At 56.3% G+C, this 16651-nt stretch overlaps 1 long non-coding RNA gene and 1 pseudogene across 1 annotated transcript; both read left to right on the top strand.

The window, feature by feature from the left end:
- The first annotated feature begins 485 nt into the window (after window positions 1-485).
- On the top strand, window positions 486-4602 carry LOC101007510 (annotated as a pseudogene).
- An 8501-nt stretch (window positions 4603-13103) lies between these two features.
- Window positions 13104-15756, top strand: LOC116274430. The gene is made up of 3 exons (XR_004183055.1): window positions 13104-13303; window positions 14019-14112; window positions 14333-15756. It is a non-coding gene; the product is annotated as an uncharacterized LOC116274430 (long non-coding RNA).
- The last annotated feature ends 895 nt before the right edge of the window (window positions 15757-16651 follow it).

Below are 16651 nucleotides of genomic sequence, written 5' to 3'. Positions count from 1 at the left end.
GAACCGCCCCGACCTCCGTGCTGACCCAGGGCGCCGGAATTCCACGCGGATCTCACCACCACTCAAGTCAGACCTGCTAGGAAGCCCTTCCCGCCCCCCAGCTTTCTGGTCGATGCCCACAACAGGGCCTTTTGAATTCCAGGAGGTTAAGGTTCCCTTGAATCTCCTAGGCTACAAGCAAATGCCCCGAGGGGAGAAGTTCAGGCTGACACAGCCTCCTGCACCCCTGCCTTGGGAGGCCCCACCTCGTTTGCCTCTAGAATAGATGGTTGGGGAGCACTGTTTGCAGAGTTCTCGCTCTCTGGGTAAGTTCCAGAGCCACGTCTCGGCGGGTCCACCACGGCCTGGGTGGACGGCTCTCGTGTGTTTACAGCTGGGTCCCTCGCTTGGGAGCTGCCTGGGGCAGGCGGCCTCTCCGGCCTGTTTGAGTGCTCCACCCCGGGCAGGAAGTGTTTGAGTGCTCCACCCAGGGCAGGAAGAGGGCCATGTGCTCTGGGCAACGGTTCCTCAGGTACTGCGTCATCTCTGCTTCCCTCCAGAGCCCACCTTCCCCGGCTGCCGCATCCCAGCTGAGGGCAGGCTCCTTTTGCCAGCTGAAGGCAGAAAGGCCAGGAGCCCTGGGGGTGGGGGCAGATAAACTCCCCCGGAGTGGTCTCTGTTCTCCTAAAAGTGATGTTAACCCACATGTCGCAAGCAGCTGGCAGGGTGGCGGTTCGATCTGTCATTACGGTTTTGTATGACTGCGGTCTCCCATCCAGGGAGCATCTCCGTCCAACCATAGCGAGCTTCCAGCTCCTACGCTCTGCCTGGGCTGGGGCAGAGCCTGGGGTCCAGGTGGGAGAAGCGTGACTCTGGGATTAGACCTTACAAAGCAGGTTCCTCCTGGGAGTTAGCCCAGGTCTAAACGCAACTGGGCGTGAAGCGGGTGCCATCGGATGTCGAGGGGTCAGCTGGGAGGACGAGACCTCCAACTCCGGCACCCACATGTCTCTTTGGAAACGAGCTTTGGCTGCTTCCCTGGGGACACCGCCTGCCGTGGCCTCCCATTCTCCTCCCCGGCACAGACAGGGGGTCTCCCTCCTCTACCGCCACTTCTTTGGCCTCGCCCTCCCCGGCAGGCGCCTGGCTTTTTCCCTGCTGCCCCCCGAGGGGGCTGTGGCCCCCAGAAAGGCCGCACTCTGGGAGCAGAGTGGCCTGAAACCACAGAAAAGAACGCTGGGGGATTTGGTTTAAACTCGTTAAACCCAATGAACCCTCCCGCCGAACGATCGCAGTCTGCGCCCTGTCTTTTAATCTCGTTCGGGCCTCGGGGTAATTTGTTTAGCTGTGCTGATCAGCTGAAGGTTAATTCAATTGGACTTGGGTTATTTATTTGTGCCCGGATTTGCTAAGTGTCATTGGAGGTACATGAGGTCTTTATTATGGCGGCGAGATGGCTTCATTAGGGTGGATCCCGCCGGATCCGCCCCCTCCCACCAGCTCCAGGCTGAGGCAGTCTTAGGAGGCTGGAGCCCTGGGAGGCTGGAGCCCTGGGTGCAGTGGCTGTTGTTCCTGGATGTAGGGGATATCTGAGCACTGTGCTGGGAGTCCAGTCTTGCTCGGCTCTGGTGTTGACACCGGGCTGTTCTGTCACGTGACCCATCCTAACCGAGGCTGAAGGACCTGCTTCCCAGGACCCGTTCCCTCCCTCGGGGCACTTAAAGGCATTTCCCCACCCCCGCCTCAGTGTTCCCATCCGCTCACTGGGAACAGCACCTTGCCCTCCTGCGGCCTCCCAGGCTGGGCTTTGTAGCTCCAGCCCCCACCCCGCCCGCTGACCGGAGCAGAAGGACACTGAGGTCGCAGAGCGGGCAGCCGGGTCGGCCGGGCGGGCAGACCTCCTGCATGGAGCCGGGATCCTTCTCAGGCAGTGGCAGATGATGGATTGCACGTGGATGCTGCCTGGGATGCGTGCGACTTGGCAGCCTGCCCCTTTCCTGCCCTGGGATCAGATGCCCTGGCGGGCATCCTTTTCCTGGTCCCCTGTCCTCCCAGCCCGGGGCGGCATCTGGAGCGGGGGAGGCTTGCCCCTGTGCCCGTGTCCTCGGGCCACCTGCCGGTCCCTGCCCGCCCCAGTGGTGGAGGGGCAGGATGGGCTGTGGAGACTCGGGGAGTTCTGGGGTGGTGAAGAGGGCCCAGGCTGGAGGCTGTAGTAGCCAAGGCCATGGTAAAATGTGGGAGGGATGGCAAGTGCCCCGCGAGGAGTAGCCCAGGTGCCCCGGAGGCTGCCGAGAGGGCTGGAAGTGCAGAGACGAGGGACACAGGGAAGGCTTGGATTCTCTTGCCATCTTCAATATCAGAGCTCAGACAGGGCAAGGCGAGGAGGGGCCCGGGGCGAAGACGCCACCCACATTCCTCCTTCCCGCGGGCTGCTTCTCCTTCTAGCCCTTCCAGGAGAGAAACCATCTGACAAGTCCAGAGTAGCGGCATCCCCAGGGCCATGTCTCCTGAGCAAACACTGTTTTCTAGGAGTCCAAGGGGCCTTGGCCATCTAGGTCAATCCCTTTGCAGAACAGTGGAGGAATCTGAAGCACAGAGAGGGAAAGCGAAGCCTTCTGGGTCACACAGTCCATCGGGGCAGGGCATCGATGAACACCGAGAAAAGGACCAGCACGAGAGGACAGCCCTGGCAGTGATTCCTCAGCCAAACCCAGTGTCTACCTGCATCCACACCTCACAGCCACCCCATGGGGAGGGCACCGTTGCCCCTTTTCAAAGGTGAGGAAACGGAGGTTCAGAGAGGTTCAGCAACTTCTCCCAGGCCACACAGCTGCTCCGTTGTAGGACTGCAGTTCCAGGTGTCCCCGAGCTCTCCCCTCCTGAGCCATCCACTCCTACCCTCCTACCCGAGCCCTGGCCCTCCCAGTGAAAGCCGGGTAGTGGCTGTTCAGAAGCCCTGGGGCTAGTCAATCCCAGCTGTCTTGGACCACGGCCCCCCAGGAGGAGACCCTGAAGGATGCAGTTGAGAACACGTGCTTTCTTTGGGAGGGAATCTCAGGAATTGCGGGGGACAGTGGGAGAGCGTGTTAGTGGGGGCTCTCCAGAGAAACAGAAGCAATGCACAGAGGAGATTTAGGATGAGGAATCTGGTTTATATGACTCTGGGGGCTGAGAAGTCCCACCATCTGTGTTGCAAGCTGGAAACCCAGGGAAGCCTGAGGTGTGATTCGAAGTCAACTCAGGTCTGGAGGCCTGAGAACCAGGGCAGCTGATGGTGGACATCCAGTCCCAGAGCAAGAGAGGATGAGATGTCCCAGCTCCAACCGTGAGGCAGGAAATGAGGGGTGAACTCCTCCCTCTGCTGTCTGTTCTATTCAAGCTCTTGAGGGATTGGATGACGCCCAGTCACTTGGGGAGAGAAGTCCACCTTCCTGAGTCTGCAATTCAAATGCTAATCGAATCCAGAAACACTCTCACAGACACAATGTGTAGTCTGGGCACCCCACAGTGCATTTAAGTGGACACATAAAATTAACCATCCCAGGAAGTGAGGTGGGGAAGGGAAGATGGGCCGCAATGGGTGTGTCTCCATGCCTGCCACCGCTGTGGGCAGCTGCTGGAGCACACGCCTTGAAGTCACCCCTGAGGGAGAGGGAGTTGGGGTATTTATACCCCAGCTCTGTCAGGCATTGTCTGAATGTCCACACTCCTGGATCACCAGCTCCTCATGATGTCCCATGGTCCTCATTTCACAAATGGAGAAACTGGAACCCTAAGAGTCTTGATAAAGTCAGAGCCAAGAGCCTCCATGCCAGGAAGCCCTCCCTGGTTTTTTCCAACTGGGTCAGGCCCCCCTCCCCACCCCCGAGCTCCCGTGTCTCCACCATCGATGCCCCAATGACCTTGTCTGATAATTGCCTGATGACTTGATGTGCCCCTCACTGGGCTGTGAGCTTCACAGAGGTAGGGCATGTTTCTGATGCACCTGAAGATCCCCAGCTCCCAGTGAGCTCTGGGTACATGGGGAGCATCAGTCACACCCTGGATTAGTACCTCAGTTGTCCCTCACATGGCATCCTCGTTATCCACACTGCAAAGCAAACCATCCCTATGATGGGTTCATTGTGGATCATGACTTAGTGGGTCAAGAGTTTGGAAGTGGCTCAGCTGGGCGGTTCTTCCACTCCATGTGGCTGCCAGATGGTCCCCTGCTGGTAGGCGGTCTGGTCTACAGGGTCCATGATGGCTTTACTCACATGCCTGGCATCTTGGCAGGGACAGCTGGAAGGCAAGGTTCAGCTGGGACTGTCCACGGAGCTCCTCCCTGTGGCCTTTCCAGCTCGGTGGTCTTAGAGTAGCTGGACTTCTTGCATGACAGCTCAGGGCTCCCAGAGTCACTGTCCCAAGAGACAGGAGGTGGAAGTTGCCAGTCTCTTAGGTTAGGACCAGAAACCAGCATCCATTCACCCAAAGCCTTTTGGTACTGATGAAATAAACATAACATTTATCATTTTAATCATTCATCACTGGGATTAAAGACATTTACAATGTTGTGTAACTGTCAGCACTGTCTATACCTAAAACTTTTTCATCATCTGCAATAAAAATTCTGTATGCATTGAACCATAACTCTCCATCCTTCTGTCCCTCCTGCCCCTGGTACCCACCATTTTGCTCTGTACCTCCATGGATAAGGCTATTCCAGACACTTCACATAAGCAGAATCATACAGTATTGGTTTTCTGGTGACTGGCTTATTCCACTTTACATAATGTCCTCGAGTTTCATCCACATTGCAGCACATGACGGCACTTCATTCCCTTTTTTAAAATATTTATTTATTTATTTATTTATTTTTGAGACGGAGTTTTGCTCTTGTCACCCAGGCTGGAGTGCAATGGAGTGATGTCGACTCACTGCAACCTCTGTCTCCTGGGTTCAAGCGATTCTCCTCCTTCAGCCTCCTGAGTAGCTGGGATTACAGACACCCACCTCCACGCCCAGCTAATTTTTGAATTTTTAGTAGAGATAGGGTTTCACCATGTTGGCCAGACTTCAGGCGGATGACCCATCTGTCTTGGCCTCCCAAAGTGCTGGGATTACAGGCGTGAGCCACCACGCCCAGCCTTTATTCCCTTTTAAGGCTGAGTAATGCTCCACTGGGTGGAAGGACCACGTTTTGTGTATTCATTCATCGGTCTATGACACTTGGGCTGTTTTCCCCTTTTGGCTGTTGGGGATGGTGCTGCTGTGAACACGGGTAAACAAGTGACTGAGTCCCCACGTGCTCTTGATGGAGCCTTGAGCCCACAGATCCAACGGGAGGGGGAACAGCCTCCTCTCAATGGGAGGAGGGCAAAGAATTTGCAGTCTTTTTTCTGTTTGTTTATTTGTAGACAGGGTCTTGCTCTGTCACTCAGGCTGGAGTGCAGTGGCACCATCATGGCTCACTGCAGCCTCAACCTCCTGGGCTCAAGGGATCCTCCCGCTTCAGCCTCCAGAGTAGTTGGGACTACAGGTGCATGCCACCAAGCCTGGCTAACTTTAATGTTTCTGTAGCAAAGGGATCTGGAGATGTTGCCTAGGCTGATCTCAAACTCCTGGGCTCAAGTGATCCTCTCACCTTGGCCTCTCAAAGTTGTTGGGATTACAGGCATGAGTTACCTTTAATCCCCAATACTGTGCTAGAGAGAGGTTGCCAAAGACTTTGTGCCCGGGGCCACATAGCACATCTGCCAAATGGCAGAGGAAAGGGGAGATAGGGGCCCGGGGTCTGGAGAAATGAGGCTGGGTCTGAGGAGGACTGGTCAGAGGCAGCATGGCCAGGAGACGCAGCTGGGAGAAGTGGAACAAGAGGGTGGGGGTGGAGGCTTCCGGAGAGGGGTGGGCATGTATCATCCCTCAGGACTGGAGAGACTTGGGTTAGGTTCAGAGGCAACCGGGCTGGGGAGAATTTGAGAGCCCAGGCACGAAGGCTGCTGATGCCTTGGGTGTGCGTCTGGGCTCCACCGCCCCTGAGCTGTGTGGCCAGGAGCCATCACTAAAACTCTGAAACACCATCTTTTATAAGATGGGAATAATAATAGGATTCCTTCAAAGGGCGTCGAGGGAAATCAGTGGGAAAGTCCATGCATACCTCTGACCTGGCTGTGATGTTAATTTTAGGAGTCAACTTCAATGGGGTAAGTGGCATCCGAGAGCTGGTAAAAAACATCACTTCCGGGTGTGTCTGTGAGGCCATAATGGCCAGCCAGGTATGTCCAAACTCTCTTCAGTGGTCCCCAGGGCTGGCAGCTGGCAGGTCCTGTGGTCTCCGAAGCCTTGGGGGGCACCTCTCGTTGTTCGTCCCCACATACATCTGCTCAGGACACGCTTCCCGCCCCCACCGCCCCCTCTCCCTGCAGGACCACCTGCCTCTTCCTGCTTCCCCTCCCAGCCTGCCTTTTCCTTGCACGACAGCCAAAATCTGATTCCCCCAAGTTTCCAGAAGGATCATCACTTGAATCAGCAGACCAAGTAGACAAGTCCACCCTCCCCAGTATGGGCAGGTGTCACCCAAACCACTGAGGCCCCCCTTTGGACAAAGGCAGGGGAGGGGAGAATTCTCCCTTTTCCTGTGCTGGGACATCCATCTCCTCCTGACTTTGGACGTCGAGCTCCTGTTCTCAGGCCTTCAAACTTGGACTGAATTGTTCCACTGGTTTCCCTGGGCCTCCAGCGTGCAGACAGCAGATGGTGGGACTTGTCAGCCTCTGTAATTCTGTGAGCCGATTCCCGTATAAATCTCTCTCTGTCTCTCTCCGTACACACACGCACACACAGACACACACTTGGAGCCTTTGGTTCTGGTTCTCTGGAGAACTCTGGCTAATGTGTGTGCCCTTCCCAGGGGCCCAACCTGAGCCAGAGCTCTCTGGGAGGCTGCAGCATCCACCGCCGGGAGCCCACATCAATCCGATGGCTGTGGGTTGGCAGGGGGTGGGGGGTTCCCGTCTCCGCAGCATCTGGCTAGTGGTCCCAGGCGCCGGGGCCCCTCGCTTTCCTCACCAGGCTCTGCCTGCGGGAGGTTGGACTGGTTTCCTTCTTGGGCATCTCAGGGTCTGAACAGAAACTGGGGGCTTCCTGAGGTCATGCTTCCAAAGGTGGGACGTCCCCACTGCACGCCACAGGCCGACACGAAGCATGGCTGGCCCAGCCCTCGGGGGAGGGAAATCCACGCTACTCATGACTGGGCAGGAAAAATGGGGTGTGAAGGATGGGAAGAGCCGTGGTGGCGACCCAGAGACCGGCCAGCTGGCGTTTAGCTGCACGAGGCTATGCAACCGTGGGAGGGGGTGGTGGGACTGGGCGGGCAGCCCACTCTGCGGGGGTGAGGGGACAGACACGCACTCTGTGAATGTACCTCGGTGGCACCAGGAGTCACTGGGGGCACCCAGCAGGTGCATGCTTATTGCATGATGGGTGAGAGGTAAACAGCCAGCCAGGCAGGTCCAAGCTCTCTTCAGTGATCCCCGGGGCTGGCGGCTGGCAGTGCAGGTAATGGGGTCCCCGAGGCCTTGGGGGGCACTTCCCGTTGTTCACCCCCACCCACATCCGCTCAGGACGTGCTTCCCACCTCCACCGCCCCCTCTCCCTGCAGGGACACCTGCCTCTTCCTGCCTCCCCGCCCTGCCTGCCTTTTCCTTGCACGTCAGCCAAAATCTGATTCCCCCGAGACTCTGCCTCATCAAAGATCCTCTTTCTCATCACCATAATTTTCCATTTGTAGGTTAAGCTGCACCTGGGGTTCTCAGAAATCTGCTAACTCTCTTCCAACTCCCCGAACTCCTCAAACGCCTTGTCCTCCCCCGCCTCTGTTGTTCAGAGGACAGGACGTAGCAGGCGGGGCCGTGGAGAGGGGGCGGCTGGGGAGTGTGTTGTCCGGGAACATCGTCTGATGTCCCATGTGTGGGAGGGCAGGGAGCCAGGCTCCTCCATCCAGTCCACAGAACTGTTTACCTGGAAACAGCAGGACTGAGGCAGCTCTCACCTGTCTGTCCATCCTTTCCAGGGGTCTGAAATGTGAGTCTCAGAGCCTTTTCCCAGGAAGAAGAGGGCAACCAGCCCCTTTCAGCACATCCCGTGCTCCGTGCACCTCTGTGACACCTGGTTACTGCACTCAGAAGCTTCGCACACCCCCGTGGTCCCCATCGTAACCCCAGAAAACCAAGGCTCAGAAGGCATGCAACAGGCCCCAGGGCGCCCGGACGGGGACGAGGGTGGCTGTGAGATGACAACCCGGGTCTCTGGGATTTCAATTAGGTTTGGAAGATAAAATGTGTGAATAGGAAGCTATCACACAAGCTAGAACACGCCAGGTCCCGCATCAGGCTCTATTCCCGGGATTTGCTGTGGGCACAGAGGAGAGACTCTCCCTGGGGGTCCAAGTGGACGGTGGCATTGGGGACGGCATCCCTGGCAGGGGGCACGGCACAAACAAAGGCTGAGGGGAGGGAGGCTTGGGGCAGACTGAGTGCAGGATGCCTGTGTGTGACCAGGCTGGGCGGCTCCCAAGCCTTGGGGCAGCCTGACCCACCTTGGCTCAGGGCAGTGCTCACAGAGGCTGGGCAGGGAGTTAGCAGGACGCCTGTAGGATCTCCCTGTGAGCCCCCTGCTGGCCAAGGAGAAGGAAGGAGGCCTCTGGAGATGGGGAGAGAAGCTAGAGCCCAGCCCTGGCACCTTGGCCCTTAGGGGCTACCATTTGGCTTGTCCATTCCACTGGGCTGGTCCAGTCCATTCCGTCCATCCCTTCCTTCCTTCCTCCCTTCCCTCCCTCCATCCATCCCTCCCTCCCTCCCTCCCTTCCATCCATCCCTCCCTCCATCCATCCATCCATCCATCCATCCATCCATCCATTCCTTCCTCCATTCATCCATATTCCTTCATCCATCCATCCATCCATTTATCCATCCATTATCCTTCCATCCATCCATCCACCACCCACCCATCCATCCATCTATTTATCCATCCATCCATCATCATCCATCCACCCGCTGCCGCGATCCATCCATTTATCCATCCATCCACCACCATCCATCCATCCATCCATCCATCCATCCATCCATCCACCCATCTGTTCCATCCTCCATTCCATTCCATCCATCCATCCATCCATCCATCCATTCCATTCCATTTATCCATCCATCCTATCCATCCATCCATCCATCCATCCATCCATCCATCCATCCATCCATCCATCCATCCTTCCATCCACCCCATTCATCCATCTATCTATTCATCCATTCATGCATCCATCCATCCACTGTCCCTTCTATCCCTCCATCCTCCCAATCATCTACCCTCTCATCCATCCACTCTCCCATTTATCCATCCTCCCATCTATCCTCTCATCTATCCATCCTCCCATCCATCCATCCATCCATCCATCCATCATCCTCCATCCATCCATCCTATCCATCCATCCATCCATCCCATCATCGGGTCATCTATCCTGCCATCCATCCCATCCATCCATCCATCCATCCATCCATCCATCCATCCTCCATCCATCCATCCATCCATCCATCCATCCATCCATCCATCCATCCATCCTCCATCCATCCATCCATCCTCCATCCACCACCCTCCACTGTCCATCCATCCATCCATCCACCCTCCTGTCCATTCCATCCATCCATCCATCCATCCATCCATCCCCTCCATCCATCCATCCATCCATCCATTCATCCATTCCCTCCATCTATCCCTCCCTTCCATTCCATTCCCTCCACCCCCTCCATTCAACCATCATCCATCCATTTCATCCATCCTCTATCATCCATCCTCACGGTCATCCACCTCCTGTCCAGAGTCCTGCCTTGTGCAGTGGGCCAGGTCAGCTCTGGAGATATGATGGTGAACAGGTGCCATAGAAAGGCCACTGCCTCCATGGAGCTCCCTGTTTAGTAGGAGAGAAAGAAAACAAGAAACGAACATGCCTGTATTTCTGTGTACATGAATGCTGAGAACTCGGAGAGAACAGCCGGGATGAATAGGGATCCAGGGGCCTGGGAGATTTCTGATGAAGAGATGTTTGGGCTGGGGTTGCAGCAGGGGCCAAACCAGCTGTGGGATGGAGAAGAGGCCAGGCCAGCCCATGTCAAAGCCGGAGAGGATGGGGCGGGGGGCAAGGGTGAGACAGGGACCCAGACGTTCCTTCCAGAGCTATTTCACAAGCGCCTCCAGTGCGTGAGAGTCCTGGGACTGGCTATGGCGCAGGCATGGGGTGGGGTGGGATCGGTGAGCAACCCTCACCTCACTGTCCCCTCGTCCCTTCCCTCACCCACAGCTGCCCACACCCCTGGCTCCTTCTAGGACAGAGCCCAGAAAACAAGTCGGGGGAGGGAGGGTGCAAAGATCAAGATAAACTCCTCTCCCCAAATCATATTTCAATTCCTCAGTTTTACCTCCTTAATCAACAGGGAGCCATCTCTCTAGTTTCCCAGGCAAACCCTTAGGAACTGGGGCTTTATTTGTGTGTTTTTAACCCATTGTACAGATTATGATTCCATTAGTGAAGCCACACCTTGGGGGCCATAGTGCCTTTCGTCTGCAAAGGGGCACTGCAAAGACTGGTCAGTAAAAATTAAACATTTTAATCTCTCAACGCCTCATGGCTGCGATATTCCCCTCCTGTGTCAGCCAAGAGAGAAACAGCCGTGTTCATCTACGAGCTCCTGGAGGAGCAGAGGCCACTCAGCCCGATACTATCTTGGGTGCCGTGTGCGTGTGGACCGTTTACGATCCTGCATGACAGAAATCAGATATTTGGGGAGGTGGAGTGATGGCCTGGTGTTAGCGGGGTCTGACGTGTTCCAGGCTTCGTGCTCTGTCCCCAGGGCTCTAATGGCCGTGTGTGGGTGGGGGTGCACCTCACCCAGGAGGTGCTGGGAGCCAAATGCATTTATCAGCTTCCTAGAGGTTTAAAACCCTACAGTTTCTCTCCTGCCATTGCAGAGAGTGGCAGCAGTGCACACAGGTGACACACGTGGTTCCCAGGGTCCACGCTGCTTTTTCTGCCCCCAGGCCTGCAAATTATTCTCGTGGTCTTTCTGCTTGAGTCACTGACTCCATGCTCGTTTACCAACCGTGTACCCTGTGCCAGGTGCTGTGCCCACCCTGGGCCACCTTGGGGGCCAAGAGAGCTGATGGTCACATCCGGGGGGGTGGACAGACAGGAAGAGGAGCACACCAGTCAATGCATGAGCCCGTTTCCGGCGATCAGCGCCACGAAGGTACCAATGGGGAGGGGCACAATCGTGCTGGAGGGGTGGGTGGTCCAAGGAGGAGCATCTGAGGAGGTGACGTGTCGGTTGAGGCTTGAAGGCCGAGCAGAAGGCAGGCAGGTGGAGGTCGAGGGAAAAGCATTCTGGGTGGAGGGAACAGTGTATGTAAAGGCTCGGAGGCAGAAAAGGACTCAAATGTTTTGGGGACTCAAAGAGAGGCAGCTTTCTTCAACTGTCAACTGCTGTGATGAGTTACTGCAAACTGTGGGACTTAAAACCACCATCCCACAGGTCAGGAGGGAACCAAGGAGTTGGAATCAGCAGGGCCGGTTCCTTCTTGAGGGTTCCAGGGGGAGAATTTATTCCAAGCCCATATCCTGCAGCTGCCAACAGCTCATGGCTGACACACCGCTCCAATCTCTATCGCTGTCATTCCACGGCCCTCGTCACATGGCCTCTGTGTCTCTGCATCCTTCTCTGTTCTTACAAGGACATCTGTCATTGGATTTAGGGCCCATCCTGAATCCAGGATGACCTCGTCTTGATATCTTTAATTGATTCCATTCCCTAAGACCCATGCACAGGGCGAAAAGTCCCATCCACAGGCCCCAGGGGCCAACGCTTGGGTGGATCTTTTGGGGCCCCCCTTCACCCCATGGCAGGCAGCATGTGGTCTCGGTGGTGACTCAGGAGACTCACGGTGTGAGATGAAGGAGCAGAGGTGGCGGGGCCAGGCTCCGTAAGGCCTGTGGCCCCTGGCACGGGGTTGGCTGTGTTAAGGGTGTAGCTGGCCGCTGCTGTGGGGTTTGCAGGGGCCTGGATGTGGGCACGGGGAAGAAAGGATGGTTCTCAGAGCTTCCAGGGGGTCTGCGAGGGACAGGGCCTCTCCCACTTTGTTGAGAGGAAAATGGAGAAACCAGAGCTCCTGGGGCCTTTGGGAAAATGGAGCAGTGATGGAGGAAGAAGGGGAGATGTGGCAGGAGGCCATGGGACGTACGGAGGGGACTGAGCGAGGGTCGTGACAGTCCCCGGCTCGCGGGCAGGATCCTAGGCTCAGCTGGGCAGAAGCGCCAGCAGGAGGGTTAAGTGCATCCCGAGGCCTGTGGCTGGATAGGATGTCACATTAAGGTTTTAAATTACACTTGTTAAAAACATAAAAGTATTCGCCAACCTTGAGGGGCTGCAGCAGCTGGGATCTGATGCCTCCTTACGGGTCGTTAAGGAGGCGGAGGCCAGCGCAGGGGCCAGTGCAGGGCATGTGCTGTGTGACCCTGACCCAGCCCCTGCCCCCTCTGGGCTGCCCTTCTGCATCAATTACGTGGTCTCCAGGCCTCCAGCATGTCTTCGTGCCTGTGATTTTCCCCAAAATCTGAGAGAAGCTTCCCATCCACGATTGCCTTCCAGGTCTGCTCTCTGGTGTAAACACGGCCTCAGCTAAAAGGTTGAAGTAATGATGAAGCTTCTCTGGATTCATTATGTTCGCCGGGTTTCTCTCCCCCGTGGGAGCTGTGATGTCAGATATGGCTTTGAAAGGGAGACTAGAATATTCCTTGATCCATTAGGAGGTCTTAGTGGAAAAGGAAGGAATGGACATGGAAGGAAATGGAGGAAGAATGGAATGGAAGGAATGGATGAGATTATACGCAGCAACAGGTGCGGACAGGTGTGGCGGTGATTACGCGCAGCAACAGGTGCGTGTGTGTGATTGGTGTGCGGATTGGTGGGTGTGCACAGGCGTGTGCGGACAGGTGTGTGTGGACAGGCGCAGCACAGGCGTGTGGATTGGCGGCTGCGCACAGGTGGACAAGGTTTTGTTCCCTCATGCTGCTAATAAAGACATACCCAATACTGGGTAATTTATACAGGAAAGAAGTTTAACTGGCTCACAGTTTAGCATGGCTGGGGAGGCCTCAGGAGACTACAATCATGGCGGAAGGGGAAGCAAACTCGTCCTTCTTCACATTGTGGCAGGAAGAAGTGCAGAAGGGCAGTGTGAAGCAGGGAAAACTATCAGACTATCAGATCGTGTGAGAACTCACTATCAAGAAAACAGCATGGAGGTAACCGCCCCCATGATTCAATTACCTCTCCCTGGGTCCCTCCCATGATACGTAGGGATTATGGGAACTACAGCTCAAAATGAGATTTGGGTGAGGACACAGCCAAACCGTGTCAACACAGGTGTGTACAGGTGTGTGGACGGGGTGTGCAGCCTCCAGAGACTCAGAAGGCCAGTGGGCGCAGGCCCCCAGGGACCTGACTGGGCCAGATTGGAGCGCTCCAGGTTGAGCCTGACCTGGCAGGTGTGCAGGGAGTAGACTGCCCTGCCAGACGGATCAGACTTCTGGTTGGCAGCAAGACAGGAGTGTCCTGGGCTGAGCAGAATTCCCAGGCCAAGGGTCTTGTATAGGAGAAAGGGTGGGGCTACGCTGATGGGGAACCCTGGAGAGGGGTTCTGGTGGACACCACTCCGCCTGTGATGGCCACAGTTTGTGGCGAGAGGCAGCGTCTGAAAATGATGATCAGGTGGGGAGGAGGGGCGGCTGCTGTGAGGCCCAGCCCGTCCCTGGAGCGACAGTGGGAGGGTTTTGGAGAACCAGACTTGGTCGGGAGGTCACTCTGGAACTGGGATTCAGAGGCTCAGCTGTGGTGGCTCTCGGGGCTGTGTGGGGCCCAAGGAGAGGTGGCTCCCAGCAGGCGAGGCCTCAAAGGGGCTGTGCAGCCACACAGAAGTCACTTGGCCTCTCTGGGCTGCGTCCTTGTCAACCCCTTCAGCTCCCATTTAGCTTCCCCAGGGCCGGACCCGGGTGACGACAGCCCAGATGTGTGGGACTTGTGACCGGTGTGGACCTGAGAGAACCGGGAGGAGGTACAGGAGAGGGGAGCCTGGTCCTGATGGCTGGGAGAATCCGCAGGGAGTTAGGGGCAGGAACAGGGAGAAGCCAGAGCTTCCGCCACCTTCAGGGCTGTGGTCCCAGGGGCTGGGTGCCGGAACGCCTGTGAGGGAGGAGAACAGGGCCTGGTGAGGTGGAGCAGAGTGGAGGCCCTGGGCAATGTCTGCCTGTTTCTGACATGCGGGTCTCTGGCAGGACGCCAGGAAGATGAGCCCCTCAGGGTCCTGGGTGTTCAGGGTGTTTGGAAGTCCAGAGAGCTCAGAGGGAGGACAGAATCCCCCTTGATGCTGGCGGAGGAGGTCGAAGAGGCCACAGCTGGGGACATTGTGACCGGAGCGGACAGCTTTGAGTGAGGGCAGCAGGAGCCGTCCCCGTGCATAGGGCAGCGGGGCAGCCACCGAGTCCTCTGTGACTGACGTCCCTGCAGAACCCGATCTGCTCATAGGCTTGGCAAGCATCTCCCGGATTTTTAATTTGTAGGAGAAGCGACCTTTTATATTTCAGATCACATGAAGTTAATTTGCACTCCAAGTTCGAGAGAGCTCCTGAAAAGGTACAAATGTGATTTCTTAACAGCTGTTACTGTCGGGCGCAACATGACAGAAATGATGAGAAGCAAGAGTTCATTTTTAGACAGAGAGGACTGCACGCTTTCTCCCTAGAGCCGGCCCAGGACGGCAGCAATCAGAGATGAACCCGAGGGAGCCTGAAGGCCACGCACTCACCTTGTGCGATGTTCCTGACCCATAGCTGTCCTCTCTCTGTTTGAATACCTCCAGTGATGGAGAGCTCACTACCTTTAGGAGTGGCCAAGTATAACATTGCTTGGGTTTGACTGTGAGAAGGTCTTTCCAAGGTTAGGTCAAATCTGCTTTTGCTGATTCTGTTCTGCCCTCTGAAGACACACAAAATAATCCCCGTTCCTTCTCCTCAAGGAAGTGGCTCTCTCGTCAGCTGCTGACCACCTCTGATTCCTTAAGCACACATATGTGTGCTGATGTCTGGGTCCAGCCCACCTTGGTCCCTGGGAATGGTCTGGTTTTCCAGTGTCTCTAAAGTGGAGGCCTTGGGAGCAACATGATGTTCCTTTTTCTGGTGGACCAGCCAAGATTCCTATCACTTTCCTGCTCCTGGGCACAGTACCCAGCAAGGCGGGGAAGGGCACGTTCATGCAGAGCTTCCAAGGTGCCCGTCATCCCACCTGGGTGTCAGGGAGCAGGCTCTGTTTGTGGAGTGCTGTGGCCAGCACTGTGGGGGACAGGGTGGGAGAAGCAGCCCGCAGGTTAGATCCGGTGGGTGCAATGGAGTTGACAGTGATGGGAGCTGGCAGTTTTAGGATGAACCTGCCAGTCCAGGGTGGGGCTCAGCTGCTACCCAGGGGGACCCTGCTCCATACACCAGGGCTGAAGCTAAAACAGCCAGATCCTCTTTCTCAGTTATTTGGGGGAGTTAGGGACAGTGGGTTTGTCCCTGCAGGTGGCCATGGGGTAGCTTTATTTCCCACTGGGTGTGGGAGATCTAAAGTCTGGTTTTCAGAGAAAAGAGAGAAGGGGCTGGGCGTGGTGTCTCACGCCTGTAATCTCACCACTTTGGGAGGCCAAGGCAGGTAGATCACCTGAGGTCAGCCGTTTGAGACCAGCCTAGCCCATGAAATCGTATCTCTACTAACAATACAAAAATTAGCCGGGCGTGGTGGCGTGCACCTGTAATCCTAGCTACTTGGGAGGCTGAGACAGGAAAATCGCTTGAACCTGGAAGGCAGAGGTTGCAGTGAACTGAGATTGCGCCACTGCACTCCAGCTTAGGTGACAGAGGGAGACTCTGTCTTAAAAAAAAAAAAAAAAAAGGGAAGGAGAGAGAGAAGGGGACAGGGAGGCAGTGGGGAGGGAAGAGTGAAGTAAGAAGCAGACACAGAGAGAAGCGGGGTGGGTGCACACCCAGAGCCCCGCCTGTGTCACCTGCCTGCTACCAGCCACTAGACCGAGGAAGGTCCTGTTGGGATGGGGGTCCTGGGGCTTAGCTCCACATCTAGCCTCAGCCCTTCCGGCGCCGAGATTCTTCAGCGTCCTCAGGCTGTACCTCGGCACTGTGGGGCCATCTGGGTCAGCCCGGACGCCCCGGCCTCTGTCTGGGTCCCAGCCTTCTCACCGCCAGGCGGGCAGGTCAGCAGACCAGGCAGGACCGAGCCCGTCGCTTGGGGCTCTTGTTGTCTGTGCCATTTCGATGCCTTTTTTCCTTGCTTCCGGCTGCTCCTTGAGGATGTTTACTGGCTGCTCGGGCCGTGCCTTCCAGGTGCGGCCTGGGTCATCCCAGGTGCAGCCTCGCATCAGGGATGATGGCCCAGGCTAAAGCATCGTAATGAAGAGCTGGGGCCGAGGGCAGTTAAGGCGTGTGAGTATTTAGATCCCCCACGTGCCCTTCTCTGGAAGGTGCCAGCGACCTGTCCTCTCTGGGCCTCTGTTTTCTCCTCTGTGGAATGGGGATGATGGCATCGGCACCTCACAGGGCTGCTAG

Source organism: Papio anubis, chromosome 4, assembly GCF_008728515.1.
Source record: "Papio anubis isolate 15944 chromosome 4, Panubis1.0, whole genome shotgun sequence".
Lineage (NCBI taxonomy): Eukaryota > Metazoa > Chordata > Mammalia > Primates > Cercopithecidae > Papio > Papio anubis.
This window is presented reverse-complemented; position numbering and strand designations above follow the sequence as displayed.